Source organism: Electrophorus electricus, chromosome 11 (assembly GCF_041902795.1).
Source record: "Electrophorus electricus isolate QZ-2024a chromosome 11, ASM4190279v1, whole genome shotgun sequence".
NCBI lineage: Eukaryota > Metazoa > Chordata > Actinopteri > Gymnotiformes > Gymnotidae > Electrophorus > Electrophorus electricus.
This window is the reverse complement of record NC_137507.1, coordinates 3,644,325-3,660,660: the sequence shown is the minus strand read 5'-3', so window position 1 is coordinate 3,660,660 and position 16,336 is coordinate 3,644,325. Positions and strand designations below refer to the sequence as shown.

The following is a 16,336-nucleotide window of genomic DNA, read 5'->3' as shown; positions in this document are numbered from 1 at the left end:
AATCACGCACTATTCATAAGTGAGTCCTACCAGACCCTTTAGTATTGGCCGCTGTCCTCAAGGACCCCCAACACGTCCGCCGCCTCAACCCCACCGACCGCTGGTGGAACTTGGCCTTCGCCGCCCCAAGTAACCCCTCGATCTGTCGCCCTCTGCCGAGCGCTGCGTTCTGGACGGCTTCTTTAATAGCCGACACCCAGGGCACGGCCAAATGGTCTCCGTCGGCCCCCGTCAAGCCGGACCATTGTCTGCCGGAGGAGCCACCAGATGGTTTGCGCCAGATCGGCCGAGGTATCAGTTGTACAGCAGGGCTACCACTGGGGATATCCTCTGCAGCAATTAACTTTGGTTACAATTGAGAAACTGACGGTACGGTCCCGAGCCTTTGTTTCCTAAAGATGGCTTCCACACAAGGTTGTTATTATGCGCTTCAAAACCCAAACTGGTCCATTAATGAGCTAGCTGCTCTGGGCGCATATGTAATATTTAGAGAGAACAGTACTGGCAGGAGTAGAGAGGTAGAGAGAAAGAGGGAGAGAGAAAGGAAGAGAGAAACAGACAAAGAAAGTAAAGGAGAGGAAGGGGAGTGGGCAAGGTGTGTCAGCAACCATCAGTCTTGTTAATTAAAGGTTTGGTGCCCATCTTTCATAGGGTCCTCTGTCCACCACACCATTAAATACACACTCCCACACAGCACACACACAGGGCCATTGTGTGGGCCTCAGTTGACTCGACTGTGAGCAGGCGTTCAGGAAATGCCATATATTGACATTGGAATGTCCCCTCGGCAAAACGAGCCTATTTGTCACCCTCCTGCTCTGACTCTTTCCATCACAGCCCCATGGCCGGGCGTCATGCGTGCGCGACAGCTTTCCCGAATTACTGATGCGTATCTACCTGAGCATCGTGTCAGGAACCGGGGCGTGAGCGGATTCATTCCGGATACGGATGCACGCAAACATGCGCGAGCACGCACACACACGCATACACACAGAGCAAGGAGGGGTCGAGAAGGCACTGACCCTAGTTAATTAAGTGACTGGGGAAAGGGAGAGAGGAACAGGATAATTCATGTGTGATATGGAACTCCCTCTTTGTAACCACTCTTCCAGGCAGAGACTGGATGGTGGGGGTTGGGCTGTTTGGGGGAGTGGGCCAATGTCTTAAGAGTCTTTACCACAACTAAGAGGACAGAATTCCTGCAGAATTCAGCATGGCAAGCTTTGTTACAATGTGTTTGGACATTTTGAACCACTAATAAGTGGTATATAGGCTGAAACCTTCTGCCTAGTATTAAGAAAGACAATCCCTGCAATGTGGGATTAACACATAAGCATGAATACTTAAACATGAAGACGTCAGAACTGTAATCTCAGTGGGAGATTATTGTGAATCTTGGAGCTCTACCTGAGGTATCTGCTTGTCATCGGTTTTATTTAGGAGCATCAGCTGTGGATTAGGCCATGAAGAGTGTTTAGACAATCCAGAGAGAATCCACATTGTTTAGACCTTCCAGAAGCCTTCCAGAGTGTTCTAACTTCAAGCCAAACCAACCGTAGCGTATCAGCTTCAACTGGTATCTGTAACGCGATGGCTCGAGTGCTGCAGGGTGCAGAGCAGAACGCACAGACTTCCTCGACATGGACAAACATTTAATTGAAAGACAACGGCACTCACATGTATTACAAACAATGAACGCAACACGGTTAACACTGAACAAACACGATGAGCACGGATACATTTAACAACGACAAGAACATTTAACATTAACATTAACATGCTACATTAACACATTACGTCAACAATAACTGACAACACTGCACACAATGACAAGAGTTTAAATACACAAAGACTAACACAATACAGGTATGTGCAGGTGTGGCTACGAACAGGATCCTCCCACTGCACGTGGTGGTCCAAACCACGTGACTCGCGGGAGGCAAGCATTCAGCTTCAACGGGTTTTAGCTTCATTGGGTATCAGCTTCAACAAGTATCAGCGTCAACTGGTATCAGCTTCAACGGGTTTCAGCTTCAACGAGTATCATCTTCAATGAGGATCAGCTTCAACTAGTATCATCTTCAATGGGTTTCAGCTTCAACTGCTATCAGCTTCATGGGGTTTCAGCTTCAATTGGTATCAGCTTCATCGGGAATCAGCTTCAGTGGGAATCAGCTTCAGCGTGTGTTCGGACAGAGCAACTGAGAGTGGCTCACTTCGGACTCATTTCGAAGGGGTTGCCAGGCGGTGCAGTCATTTCATGCTTTTCAGGGGATTTGAAAACAGATCTAGTTACAAAGCAGGCAGAGCAGCGATTGGCCTCACTGACTTTCCAATCATGGACAATTAAAAAAAAGAAAAGAAAAAAAGCCTGCCTGCTTCAGTGAATGGGAGGGCATGTTTTGGCCCCCGCCCTTTTCTCTCCGGCCCATAATGCATTTCACAGTGTGTTTATTAGTGCGCCAGCCATGTGGAATGCAGAATAATGACACCATGGAGGGAAAAGACTGCAAGGACCATTAGCTAACTGGAGCAGCCCAGACACAGGAACCAGAGGGAGACACACACACACACACACACACACACACACACACACACACACACACACACACACACACACACACACACACTATACACATCAGCACTTACTCTCACTTCCCAAACAAAATGTCTGAGTAAATAATAGTAATGTTGCAAGCCCCTACTCTGAGACTTTCATACTGAAATTCTGCATTTCACAACATATGCAGGAAAGAAACGCTCCTGAAAAGGAACTCAGTACTTCTGTACTCTGTATTTCTGTGAAGAAATGAGCACAGAACGGACTCCTTCTCTCAGCTCTGAAATGACTCAGAGCCCAGTTCATCACCAACTGAGTTCAGTCCATGAACACACACACACACACACACACACACACACACGCACACACGCACACACGCACGCACACACACACACACACACACACACACACACACACACACTATGTGGACAGCCTTTGTGCTGTCTCTTATGATGACATCCATGAGGCCCAGCATTCACAGCAGACGTAGGCAGGGCAGAGGTGGCTTTACACCGGCCCCAGCCTGTGACTTCACCACGGGCCCGAGTCAGGCCGTCCCCTCCGCGGCTGCCCCGCGCCACCCCGGAGGCTGGGCCAAAAAGAGTGATGTCACCAATCAGCCCCAACAATAACCGGGCGTGGAGCAGCTCGGCAGGTGCCATGACGACCAGCTGTCACGGTGACAAGAGGAATAAGTGCCACCGCTGTGCGCATAATAGCACCATCAATTTGTGTGCAGGCCGAGAGGCAGAGAAGGGATCGCTTTATGCATATGCATATGTTTTATAGCGGGTTCAAGGACTCCTGTTTCGCAAGAGTGCGCGAGCGCAGCTCGCTTTTCCAAGCACTCTGTGCCAAGCTCAGAGGCAGGCGTTCGTAAAGGAGAGCGTTCATAAAGGAGAGTGTTCGTAAAGGAGAGCATTTGTAAAGGTGAGCGTTCGTAAAGGTGGACATTCACAAAGGTGGGCGTTTGTAGAGGCAGGTGTTCATTAAAAATGGTGATTTATAAAAGGAGTGCTCTCCTTTAAAAGTGGGCTTTCAGAAAGGTGGGTGCGTTTATCGAGGTGACCATTCATAAAGGCGGGTGCTTGTAGAGGTGTCCATTTATGGAGGTGGGTGTTCATTGAAGGTGGATGTTCATTAAAGCTTGCTGTTTGTACAGGTGGATGTTTGGAAAAGTGGGTGTTCAGTAAAGGTGGGTGTGCGTAATGCTGGGCATTCAGTAAAGGTTGGTGTGCGTAAAGCTGGGCGTTCAGTAAAGGTGGGTGTGCGTAAAGCTGGGCGTTCAGTAAAGGTGGGTGCGCGTAATGCTGGGCATTCAGTAAAGGTGGGTGTGCATAAAGCTGGGTGTTCATAAAGGTGGGTGTGCGTAAAGCTGGGCGTTCAGTAAAGGTGGGTGTGCATAAAGCTGGTTGTTCAGTAAAGGTGGAAATGCTGTAAAGCTGGGCGTTCAGTAAAGGTGGGTATGCGTAAAGCTGGGCGCTCAGTAAAGGCAGGCATTGGTAAGGGGGAGATTTCCCTCCCAGCCTTCCAAATGGCTTTCAGAAGGCTCCTGTGAACACGAAACAAAATGGCAGAGGAGAGGTGAATGCTGCCACATGGGGGGGTTCGGCGCAAACAGCGCTCAAAGGCAACGTGTCCTAGCGGACCCGTTCCTGGTGTGTAAAGTGAGGCTGCTTTATCCAGGCATGCAGTCTGCAGTACAGTACAAATGTAGCACATCCTGCCAGAACGTATTCAAGCAGAAGGAGTTCGGTAAATTATAGCGTATGCAGTTGATGTATTGTCTCTTTATTACAGACTGCAGTTTGTAAACCCCTGTATTGAAGAATCCTTCTAAACAAGCCCTTGTTCTGCCACTGGTTGGGTAATAAACCATAAAAGCGTGAAGATGTGGAAGGGGGTCCGTGTGGATTTAAATCAGATTTAAAACTGGGGCATCCCATGTGTCTCCAAGCAGTTGGCACATTCTGTGGCTATCAAAACGGAGCTGGCAAAGAGGAATGTTTTCCGGTTTTCATCTGAAGATCACTCTTGTCACCGCTGCACCTTTTTTCTTTGTTTTGTTTTTTGTTTTTTTTAAAACTTTGGATCCTCTTCTGCTCTTCAGAGAGCCGCACACCTCAAACGCAGTCGGAGAGCTCGCAGCGCGCTCAGACAGCTTCCTGCCACTGTCAAGCCCCGTTTCCTCCTCTGGGCTCTCTTTTGAGCGGGGAAGCGAGACAAGCTTTTGAAGTCCGTGACAGATGTTTTGTCGTGTTTTGTACTTTTGTCTTTTGTTCTTTTAGGGTGACATTACTCAGGCATTCGGAAAGCTAAAAGTAGAATTCCCCCCCTTTCTTCTGGTCTCCGCGTCGCTCTGTCTCCCTCTCTCTCGCCCTCCTGCCTGCTGACCTGGCCGCGGCCAAGCGGCAACGCTCACCTGTCCGGCCCATCTCACCTTTTACGTCCCGCGGGGACGGGTCTCGGGCCTTGGAGGGCAACGGCACAATACAGCTTACTGTGTTTGCTGCTCCAGCAGACACTAAACCTGCTAATTAACTGATAAGTCGAATCAAGTGGGCTTGAGCAAGGGAGACGGACGGGCTGCGCCGAGCCGGGGCCCCCCGATCGATCGCGACCCTCCGGCTTCTCCTTGTGTCTCTCTCTCTCTCTCTCTCTCTCTCTCTCTCTCTCTCTCTCTCTCTGTTCGCCTGTCCCCTTCCCTCGCCCTCCAGCAGCCGGGCTCCTCCTTCCTTCTCTCCATCTTCCTACTCCTCACTCGCTCTCCTGCTGTTGCTCCAGATATTAAAACAAATCAGCCATGAAATAAGCTCCTTCCGCCGTCCTCGGTCGAGCTGTCGGAGCTTGTTCCCGTCTACATCGGACACGTCTGCCCGCCTAGCTTGCTGCAGAGCCCCGCCCCCCACTCCACTCCCCCTCTCCTCTCACCCACTCCTTGGGAGCTTTGTTCCATCCCTGAAAGAAACGCCTGGCCTGCAAATGCTAACACCGATGAAAAGAAGCCAGCACGGGTCAGTTAGCGCGGTGAAAAAGCCGTCGCGTTAATCGTCCCTCGCTGCCTTTTAGCCGGTTAGCCATTTTAGAATTTTTTTTAAGCATGTTTTGGGTGACGTGTAACTTTGCCTCGTGCCTTCCTTGTAGGGAACAGGTAACGCTACACCTACGGACGGCATGCAGCAGTCGTATAACTGCTACAGGTGTCCTTAGCTCACACTGTCATCAGGCTAAGCCTACCGAAGGTCTTTTAAAGAAACGTGTTCAAGACTTTAAGCCAACACATAAAAGAACCGTTTGTTTTGGGCAGAATGCAAGGGTGGGGTGAGTGTCACAGATGGTTCAGGTAGAGGCACAGCACACGTGTGTGTGTGTGTGTGTGTGTGTGTGTGTGTGTGTGTGTGTGTGTGTGTGTGTGTGTGTAAGCACGCTAGTACATCATGGCTTGAATGATTAGTGATGCCAATAGCGGATAAAATGTCATATTTCTGTGCACGTCCTTGCGATTTGCTCCAGCTCGGTGTCCCCTGGGGGGATGTTCCCTACACCAAATTTCCATTAAACAAATCCTCCGCGGGGAGCACACATCCGTCCCTGAAATGTCTGCTCCAATTTTTTCGGATGGGGGTAACGGGGGTAGGGGGTGGATGGGGTCGGCGCTGGGGAGGCGGAGGGCCCACTCCCCTATCTCCTCCGAGCCAAACAGAAGCAACCAATCACAGAGAAGCAACACAGCCACCATTGGTCTGCATTAGTAATGGGAAACAACAGAAAGGTTCATCAGTTGCAATCATGGCTGATCTTATTACTATTACGTTGGATGTGCATGCATATTTAATAACCAAAAAACAACATTATTAGTTTACGTTTACGTGCTGGCACACGGTATGAACTCCCACTGAGCCTTCTACTTATGTAAAAGTGTATAGTACACGGTGTTCTTATGCCTGACATCATTGCTCTGCAGGGGTTGTTTTTAACACAACCTGCTGGTCTCGTGGACCCGAGAGTCTTTCTGAACCCTGCGTCCCCTGCATACCGGCACCCTCTGCCATCACATCAGTAGCACATAACAGCCAAGCTCCTCCCAGCCATGCTGGTAGCACCTTACTAACACCTCACCCCACTCCTATTGTCTGCACCTGGGCACATTTAATTAAAGGGATCTCCAAGTTCTGGCCCTGCTCCATACTGAACTGGTCCAGAACTGGGGGGCTGGACTCAGTCAGGGAAAGAAGGCTCCCATACCCCCCCTCACCGAACCAAGGCTTCCTCCGAGGCTGTCCTGCGAAGGGTATGCCAGGAATGAGAAGAGAACAAAGGCCTCCACTGTCCCCCTGGAGAGAGCCGGGGGCCCCGCAGGGCCTCAGATCAACCCCTGGGCCACCCCCGCCCACTCACCCCGCCCATGGCGCTGGGATTATCAGACGCGCCGCAGGACTCACACTCGCCATTTGTCCACGTCCAAAGCCCAGCTAGCCACGTCGTCTGAGACGAGACAGACCAGATTCAGGCGAATGTTGGCAGTGCGAGGGTCCGGGAATTTGGGGATTTCTGCTCTCTGGTCCCCTCACCAGACTCCTGGCTCTTCCTTTCTCTCTCTCTGACTGTCATTCCTCTTCTCCCACTCCGCACATGTCTGCCATACGCCGATTAGTCGAGACCTATGCTGAGGGAAGAGAATGCCTTTTTGCATTGTATCTTTATTAATCAGCAGATTCCTGAACTTTCCTCGTCTAGGCTCCAAGCCCGGCATGCAGCCGAGGGGAGGCACATACTTCCCAAAAATTCCAAATGATCCCAGGGTCTGAGCAGCACTTGTTATACTCCTTTGCCACGCCACCCACCCACCATGCAACAGCCAGACCTGTAATCCTACCTAGCAGACACTCCTGTCGGGCCACATGCCCGATCGGCAAGAGAGGTCTCGCTGAAAAGGGTCTGGCACTCTGTTACGGACACCTAACCGTCAGTTCTTATTGCATGGACCTTCTGGTGACACTGAAAAGGAGGAAAAGTGCATTTTTAGGAAGTGCCTATTTTGGTCCAGGAAAGAGTTTTGGCGCTACAGAAAGAGGAGGCTTTCAAATGTGAGGGCTTAAATGTCGGCACTTTACATAATTTCCACAGCCCTTATCTGTGGATTAGTTGGGATCTGACTCTTATTCTCCAAGAGGGAGAAAACATTTCATGAGCCTTAATGCTAATTGCCTTCATTCTGGGCAAAAGAAAGAACCCCTGAGAGTCTGAGCCTGTGCTGTCCTTTGTGACATAAATAAACGCACACAATGCTTACAATTAATGGAGGTTTAACTGTGCGCAAAGACTAATTTCTTCCTCTTTTTTTCTCCCTTCCGACCACGGCTCTGAGACAAGAGAATTTTCTGGCAATTACCACTCCGTTACCATGGTTATTACGAATAATTCCAGGTTATTTATGCTTGGAGTGCCAATCAAGCCGAAGTCTCAGCCATTCATTATCTTAGGCAGGTTATTTTCTCCAACTGCAAAGTGATTTAGCTTGCATGATTGTAATCACAATTCTGGAGCCTTGTAGTTCATCACCAAAATGGGTCTCCTTTCAGCGAGGGCCAGGCGTCGTACCATAAAGCACGCCCGCACTGAAAAGGGGCCGCCCTCTTACGCCGACGCAGCCTCTTTCCCGGCCTGTTTATCATCTCAATACGTTCGGCTCTCACCGGAAGGAGCTCCTTGTGCTCGCCTCAACGTCTAATCTCGGACAGACAGGCATCTCTTGGCATTATGGAAGAGGAGGAATCCGTCCCACCTGGACTCTGGCACCTGTCCCGACAAGAGCACCCCCCCTCCCCATCACGCCCCCCCCCCAGACAACAACCGCTTCGCAAGACTGGAAGGCACCGCCCATGCAAGATTTTTAATTGTCTGCGCGGACAAAGCTGCGACTGCTTTGCCTAGGCTGCTGCCAGCAGAGCCGGCACCTTCATTTATTCCGGAACAATCCACAGCTCTGCGGGCTGTGGGCCCATCTCTCGTTTCCTCAGCCGAAAAGCATCTTTGCCATGTGGGTGCTCCAGGATCCCCCCGGTGCTGGCGATGCTGGCAAATTGATTCTTACGATGTTTACCTTTTTCCCTTCATATTAATTAACCCATAAATTAGTCGGCATCGTCTTTTAAGTTCCTCTGAGGTGTTCTGGAAATGAGCTGGTTAATTAACTTACTGTGCCTCTGGCTATGAGCCACATATTAGCTCCATGTCTATATGAGAGAGAGAGAGAGAGAGAGAGAGAGAGAGAGAGAGAGACACTTCATTTAAAGAAATTCACTTTACAGTAATATCTGCCAACAGTCATACTGGTTATGAGAACAATGTCTGGTTTCCATCAGTGACTGTAGAGATAGGAATCTTCTTATCAGATATTAAGAGCAGTAGTCCTTAATCCCAAAGCCCAAAGGGCCTGGTTGAGCTTTTGTTCCGACCAAAGAATCCACACGTCTCATCTGATTCAGACAACTTTCTGACAACGTCGACCCTTCACTCACATAACTGGGGACCACCAGTTTGGGCTTCGCTTGTAATTTTGCATAAAACCGTTGGAAACAGATGAGGAGAGATAACGCTAGAAAGTTAAATACAAACAGTCTGCGGTTTCTTATCACGAACTCACCCTCTGGTATAGACAAAATCTTTTACAAAGACTGTAGGAAGCGGTAGCACTGGCACTATTACTGTGTGTTATTACTGTGGACAATGTGCTGGTGATGACCACCCTGCACCAGGGCAAGACGCCGGGGAACCACTCATTATGCCACAAACTGCACCGACAGTCACGGCGTGAGGTACTTCGTCGAGCGTTTAAGAGCCTCGCGTCTCCCGACAGCAAAACACATCACGGAGTGCTCTGATGGCGGGATCCTTGTATGCCCAATCAGTGGAGGAGCCAGTCATGATGATTTCTGGCCAAGAGGGCGAACCACAAGAGGCCGAGCAAGAAGGCAGGTGTATCTCAGCTCTGCGGAGTCATTCTCAGCCTTCAGAACTAGAAACGGTCACCCGCTGCCTCTCGTCATGCGCCCGGAAGTCTCGGAGAGGCCGCAAGCCACTCGACATCTCTGGCCCCTGCCACATTCCTTGCGATCCAGGACTCTCTTGCTGCTACCGTGCCGCCAGGCTGGGTCAGAACCCTGTGCATGGCACATGGCTGACACTACGCGTCATACACATGGCATCGGAGTCTACGTGGGTGGGCCTTCCCAGGCAGCCTCCAGTCCAGCTCACATTAGGGGCAGAGATGGAGGGGAGCCCTGGGCTTCCGGGGGCCTGGATGGTCCAACTGAGCCGGAAAGGTCATCGCAAAGAACCGGTGCTGGAATAATGAATGTGCAGGAGCCACACACCCCAGCAGGAAAGGTGGAAGGAAACCAGACCTGAACTAAAACCAGACTGTTTTTCTGTATACTGACTATCAAAAATAATTTAAAAAAAACCCATTTATTTTAGGGCATACAGAAAAAGGCAGAGAAGCGCAAAGAATACTTACATCATCACAGTAATAAATTACTATGCTAACGTATTGCAGCTTTGTAACTCAAAGCGCTTTCAACAAGTGCAGAGGACGCTAAAAGTATCACATAGAATATTGTCACTGAAGAGGTCCCACGTGGGTGGGAACAGGGTAAGGGTGGCAGCGGTCCGGCATCTCAGAGGGAAAGCCATGGCACCAAAAAACCCCAAAAAACCCCCAAACAAAAGAAACAGAAAAGCCCTCCATGGACACTGCGCTTCAACCATTATCCCCCAGCTCCTTCATCTGCCATTAGAAGCTTCGTCCCAGCTTGAAGACGAGGGAGAAGATGAGGAAGGCAGATATGTACATCGTTCTTTTCTTCCCTTCATCTCTTTCACAAGCGCATCATAAAGAAGTTAGTCGGGGGGTGGGAGGGGCGTGCACTGGAGTAAATTAACAAGAGCCCTTGATATGCAGATCAGCGCCTATTAATCAAAGAAATGCGATTAGGATTTCAAATGGGGGATGAAGAAAGCCTCCATTATCTCGCTGGAGTGTCATGTCTAATAACGTGCAACGGCGCTGTAATTCAGCAGTGTGGCAGACCCGGGCGGGCAGCGCCGCCCCAGAAGGCCCCTGCTCTGCGTCAGGTGACCGGGAGCCATGGCGGCAAGAAGGGCGGACGCTCGAAGGAGAAACGGGGAGAGGGAGAGGGAAAGAGGGAAAGAGGATGAGGCAGGGCGAAAGAGAAGAAGAGAGGGAGAGAATCAAAAGAGGGCGCTCCTAAGGGAGGCGAGGCAGCAGTGTGCGGGCGGCTTTGATGTTAGAGTGGCTCTCCGCACTCGGCGGGCCGGCCTCGGCATCGCGGATGAATAACAGCGGGCTAAGTGGAGATCACACTCAGCCATGCAGCCAATAAGAGCCAATAATAGCCAATAGCAGCCAATAACAGCAGACTAAACAGAGATCATGCTCAGCCATGCAGCCAATCAGCAGCCGGAACAGGTGGTGCACGTGCGCTTATGATTCCACAGGACTAGCATCCGATCACACAGACACAGACACACACACACACACGTACACTCTCACACAGAGCCATGGTCAAACACTGACACACACAAGCCAACAACACCTGCAAATTCAGTGAGCCCAAGTCCTATAATAATAAAAAATGTTATTGAAGAGAGAAGTGTATAGCCATATCTTAAACACAGAGATCCCTTTCTACCCAGAGCAGAACTAATTTCGACACTGTTCTTGCCACTCTAAAAAAAGAAAAAGCTAAAATATGGGAAACTAGCATCTACTATTTCTTGCCAGGAATCTGTTTGTACGAGGGCCTCCATCTATGGGCGAAGAGAAAGTGTTTTCCAATGAGCACAGGGACCCCATCACCCAGTGCGACCATGTTTCAAATAGAGGAGCACTCTCCCTTGGCTAGTTCATGGAAAAATAACAGAAAGAAGAAGGGCATGACTAAACCAGTACAAAGAGTTCAGCTCTGCAGAGAGCACGCAAACACAACCCGGGCCCTGCATTTACTACCGCCCACAAAAGAGCACCGAAGGGTAGGATTTTGCAGCCCGGCCACTGGAATATCGTGGCCCAAGGCCCATATGCTGCCTTTGCAGCACCGTGCGTTTAGAGCAGACTCCCTGCGTCATGCCGAAGCTGCCAAAGTCAATAACGTTGCTGAAAGGCCGACCCAATGAGCACCTTCCCTGCTTCTGAGAAGTCATCTTGACCCTTTCCTAAAGGCCACGGGCTGCACGTCCTTGCCAAAGCAACATTATATATGCACCACTGATGAGCTCTGGCCTCCACAGGTCCTACGCACTCGCATTCACCACTTCCCCCGACGTCACGTGGACGGCACGTCCGGATCCTCGTTCGTGATTGTTGTCGTGCAGCGAGCACGGCGGCACATCCCCAGGCTTCAATCCAGATGTAAAGCGCAAAGAAGCAGAAGAGATCACTGTGGAGATTTGCATCGACGAGCAGACTCCGCTGAAGCGGCGAGAGGCAATCGTTGACTAGCGTTATTCTTTCGGCCCTTGCTCGTCGAGCCCCGCTATAAAACAAGTCCCTGGTCCTCAGTGCTGCACGCCGCGAATGAAAAAAGCACGCAGACGGGCACGGCACTTCTGATGTGGAGACCAAGGGACAGCCAAAGGCCTGTCAGAATGAGCCCATACTGATGCAATCCCTGTAGCTGCTGGAACACTCATGCCTGCTTAAAGCGCAGCAAGTTTCCTCTGTCCAACTGGGGCGTACGCTCACACAGGCCCACTCGAAGCGGCGTGGCTCTGACTCGGATGAAATGATACAAAAATGATCTAGAGGACCTAAGAAATCATTAAACTAAAGCTACGAAATCACCTACGCTGTCGCTGGCTAGCAGGAAGTGCTAGGGGAAAAGCACGTCCAGTGCTTGCCAGACTAGCTTGCCACCAAAGCAAGGCACTTTCCTGACACTAATAATGAACATAAAATAAAAGCTGTTTAGAACAGAACCGCTAAATGTTCCAGTCTTGAATTATCTAATCTAGTGTGAAATAAATGGATTGTTGTTGTTGGTGTTGAAGAAGAAGAAAAAGAGAAGAAAAGAAACAGACTCGATGGGAAGAAAGGCTGGACCCTTCCTCCCTTGTGCCCATTGACACGAGAAATTACAAGAAAAAATGAGGTATGCATGTGTGACATTATCACCAGTAAACACTTGTACGTTCACAGATTAGAAGAAGGTATCCTTGCTTGACTTCAACAGGGTTTTTAACAAAAGGCTGGGCACTGATTGGCTCAGAACTACAGCACCCCTTGCAGGTCAGAATGTCCACTGGGTAGCTTTAACGGGGTGGCTCCGTTATTACATTGAAAGCCTCTGATGCATACTCCGTATGAGGAGAGTGGCTGCATCAGAAACATCTAAGGGCAAAATTACATTATTAAGTTTATTAATAAGTTTTATATTAAGTTTATGAACAATGACTGGCTATTAGCTCTGGACTATGCTAACTATTCCCTACCAGACATGTTTAGACTGTGCCTTTAACTGTTCAAAGCTGGTGTCATTGTACTAACCTTATCAAAGCCTTTAAAGAGATTTGTCATCGTGTTTTAATTGTTCTGTATGGCTACGTATTATAAAATGTCCACAGAACAGACCATATGTAAATACAATTGTATAAGTTGGACATTTTACAAACAACATAATCCACTGCAGGATATGTCTCTGAATTAATTTTGATGACAAAGTATGTACCTCTCCAAATGATCCATCTTCCGGCTGGCCAAACACATAAATCTCGTGTTTCCAACTCTTGGGGTGATTGATAAGCTCTTAGCCACGCTGATAGGGCCTTGTTTGGGAGTGCTGAAATGGGGGCCTTCTCAGACAGATGGGGTTCTCCCTGTCAGAGGAAAAAAAAGGTCGATCCCAAATCCCACTCAAGGATCTCCCAAGTGAGATATATAATCAATGAACAAAATGAGACTTGCACTACAATACTCGCAAGCTGGTTTGTTTACACACACACACAAAAATTAATTTCTAAAATCCACATCTCTCATTTTTAAAAAAATGATTTACCATGAGGACCCACGACATATGAAAATAACTCCAACCTTAAACGCTTGTGATAGTTTTAGAAGTATTTGCTACTAAATAAACAATCCCATTCCTTTGTGTATGGAGATTTCATTTACAGTGTTACAGCATGGCCCAGGTAAACCCTGTGCTCCATGGATGGTCTTTGGGGGTAATAAAGCCTAGAAACAATGCAGTAGAATGTGAACTCCACTCCAAACACCATGGCCCCATCGTCTGCAGATCTTCCTGCTGTCCACAATGAAATGTTTACAGCAGCAGCAGTGCACTGCCTTTCCCTCCACGTCCGTGACACTCCATCCTTTACACCCCCCACGTCAGGAGACCTTTCCGCGAGTTCGTTTCCTCTTCACGTAATCAGTGCGTGAGCAGGGCCGAGTCCCTCCGCCTGGGGCTTACACGGCTCGTGGTCGCAGAGCAGAGCTCAGATCGTAGCACGACGGCAGGATTAACCCCCTCGCACGAGAAAAAGGAACAACTGCTCCAGCCTGAAATGCTGGGAATTCGTTTAAAAATATTTTAAACCTGATGTTGACAGGGCGATTAGGATGAAAGTCACGTTTAAAAGTCGTGCTTCGTACATTCCATTCAAAACAATATTCAGGTCAGTGTGCCTGAAAAGTTATGCAGAAGGCAGGGACTAAATATGAGCGAAAGAAGCACACAGAGAGGGGAAGTTGAGCAGCCATTTCCTCTCCGCTGTTTTTTTCTGAGAGCACTTTTGTGATCCTTCAAGAAGGACATTCACTATACAGCTGAACAAAAGGTGCCGGCAGGAAAAAAAAAAAAGGTCCATACCAAAAGTGACAGCCGCATTAAAGAACGGCCTTGTGGCAGCATCTCTGGGGGACAGTGACATTTAGAGACACACCCGGAGAACTGTCACCCGTTTACCGCGTAGGACTACGTGATGCATGCAGTCACGAATGCATTGTAAATCACGCTGAAGGCGTTGTGGGAGACTCTCGTTTAAGCAGGCGAGAAAAACAGAAAACTCCTTTGCCACATTCTGTCAGTTGTGTGACAGGTGGGAGAGAGGCGTCTGTCTCATCCGCGAGAGCGAGAGGCAGGAGCGCTCTCTCGGTTTTTCAGATATTTAGCTTCCTCGAGCGTTCATCCGAAATCAACGAATCCTTCACGCGGCCTCAACGGCAAGGTTTAATCGTTAGGCCTACACACGGGCCACGAATCGAACAGTTCCGTCGCACTAATGTCTTCCCTTTCATTCAGCTTGCAAGGGTCTGTCAATAACGCAAATGTTCATTTAGTGTGTTTGCTGACATTTAGAGCCCGCGCGACGCCTCCCCTCTCGGAAGTGCGCAGTCTGGAATATTCCAGTGCGCGATAGCATCCTGCTTTAGGCAGCTCTGCTCAGGGTAGCAGTTCCATGTGGTTAACTTACCCTGCTGAAAAAATAAGCTCAGCGCTACTGTGACACATGCCACTCCTGGTGATACAGCTGCAGGGTTTTTTTTTCTTTCTCCGCAAGCAGGGCCCTTCAGCATAACAAGTGTCTCATAACAGTTATGGTCTCAGAATATCCTTCTTCCTACAGAGATGCACATATAGTGAGAGAAACACAATGTGGGGATACGGTATATTATTAAACGTTTGCCTCAATAAGTTTAACATGTTTGCTTGATTGTCTTGTACTAGTAGCGAAAATATTTCATAATGGGAGTACAGTACCCTTCCACTTAAGATAATAGCTGTTAAAAGTACTGGTTCCAGTATACTCTAACATAGGTAATATCTAACATTTTAAAACACTTTTAACAGGCTTTCTTGTATGGCTTAAAATGCATGCATCTATATATCAGCAAAAACAAACAACAAAAAAGCCCTAAAAAATAAGAATTTAAAAACCTGACTTCTCTCCAACAAATGGGTCAATATAAAAACTTATACAACTTAAAACTTAAAATATCTTATACAATGACAAATAATGTTGCAAAACATCAGTATCTAATTTACTGCAAAACCTTTGCCTGGCAATGCCCAAGCACTATGACTGCAAGGCAGTGATGATGTGGGCGGACCCACGGAGAGGGGTGGAGGCAGGGCACGCCTTCCACTGAGCAGTGATTGGACATTCCTGATCCAGTGAGCTGTAAGACAAATGAAGTGTCACAGCGGGGGAAGGCGAGGGCTGGAGGTGGTTGGATTAGATAAGTAAAGTCCACTCGGGTTTATTTCAATTTGGCCAGATCGCTAGAGCGTTGCAGGGACTCAGTCCCTAATGACCAGAGGGGGATGGGTAAAGAAGAAGGGGTTAGAGTGAGTGTGTGTGTGAGTGTGTGAGTGAGCGCACATTTCATTCCTGTGTTTGGAGGAGGGGAGAGTACTCACAGACACGGTTCGGAGATAAAAGATTAAACAGTTGTTATGTAGGGATACCTGACCTCCACAACCAATCTGATATGGGACATTGGTGCACACATATATTACCATTTAAAAGGAAGGCTCTTTCTGAAGGGGCAGAAAGGTTTCATTAAAGTGTGCAATGCCCATTAGCAAATGCTGTGGTGGTCAGCTAGTGTGTCTCTCACATATGGCCAGTGGCGCCGTACGGAGGGAGAAGTTAAGACGATTCTCATAGCCTGTGGTTAACAGGGGCCCTAGCAAAGGCTGTTGTGATAGGGTGGTGGGGTCCAGTGTGCTGTCTTTTCATAGGGCCCAAAAT

General features: G+C 48.8%; 1 long non-coding RNA gene across 1 annotated transcript; it reads right to left on the bottom strand.

Annotated features, from left to right (window-relative positions):
- Nucleotides 1-1,656: 1,656 nt before the first annotated feature.
- LOC145660015 (uncharacterized) lies at nucleotides 1,657-15,194 on the bottom strand. Its single transcript, XR_014126230.1, has 3 exons — nucleotides 15,056-15,194; nucleotides 13,309-13,456; nucleotides 1,657-2,263 (listed from the first exon to the last, which is right to left on the bottom strand). It is a non-coding gene; the product is annotated as an uncharacterized LOC145660015 (long non-coding RNA).
- Nucleotides 15,195-16,336: the final 1,142 nt, after the last annotated feature.